The sequence below is a fragment of the Colossoma macropomum genome, unplaced genomic scaffold (assembly GCF_904425465.1).
Source record: "Colossoma macropomum unplaced genomic scaffold, Colossoma_macropomum, whole genome shotgun sequence".
In the NCBI taxonomy this organism is placed as follows: domain Eukaryota; kingdom Metazoa; phylum Chordata; class Actinopteri; order Characiformes; family Serrasalmidae; genus Colossoma; species Colossoma macropomum.
Genome location: NW_023494787.1, coordinates 48,263,568 through 48,264,579, shown reverse-complemented (window position 1 = coordinate 48,264,579; position 1,012 = coordinate 48,263,568).

Here is a 1,012-nt window from a genome sequence, read left to right as displayed (position 1 = left end):
ATCATGCGCGATATAAATCATGTTCTCCTCTCTCGGTGGAGGAGGAGGAGCTACAGACAGCCGCTGGTTGGTTGGGCGAGGAGCGCGCGTCCATTAAAGGGCAACTCCACCGAAAATCTGTGCAATGGTTAAAGGGGAACTTCATCGATTTTTCAAAATTAAGTCATTTGTCAAAAAAAGTCATTCAGACTGATTTGGTGTGAAATGCTCCGTTCGAGAGAAGCTGACAGAATCAGAATTGTTCACAGTGGTGGTGATAGGAACCAGACGTCTGAAGAGTTTAATGCTTCTTAAAGCTCCATTACATAATGTTTTACATTAAATACTTACGAATACTCAACCTGATACCTGAGACATTGTTTTGTGATAAGGTTTTGGCCTAAAACATATTTTAATCAGTTTATTTTAATCATGGTGGAGGGTATATGAAGGGTGTTCTAAGGCAAAATAGTCTCCAAAGAAACCTTTTTTTCAGATTTACTATATTTGCCCATCATCAACATTACATATAACAACTCAGAAGACTCGTGTAGGTTCACTGGTGGTTTTGGATGGTAAATAAAATGGCTATATTTGTGTTGTAGACATGGTGACTCCTGGTTCCTATCACCACCACTGTAAAGACATCTGATTCTCTACAATCAACCATTTCACACCAAACCACTCTGTTTACATTTCAGCCATTGGAATTCCCCTTTAACACTCACTTTTAGGAGTGTGATGCTCTGAAGAGGACATCCACCAACTTTGCAAAATTTCTGCATAATTCAGGGATCCAGATGTCATTCACAGTGTACTTCCTGCATGTACCTTTCCCCCATGAATGGATTTATAAACATATTTATATTTATTTATAAACATATGTTTTAGACCAAACTTTCTCAAAATTACTGTAAAAACAATGTGTCATGTATTCATAGCCTTTCAATTTAATAACTTGCTGTGAGGGAGCTTTTAGAGGTGGACGTCTGGTTCCTATCACCACCACTGTAAACAAATCTGACTCTAAGTT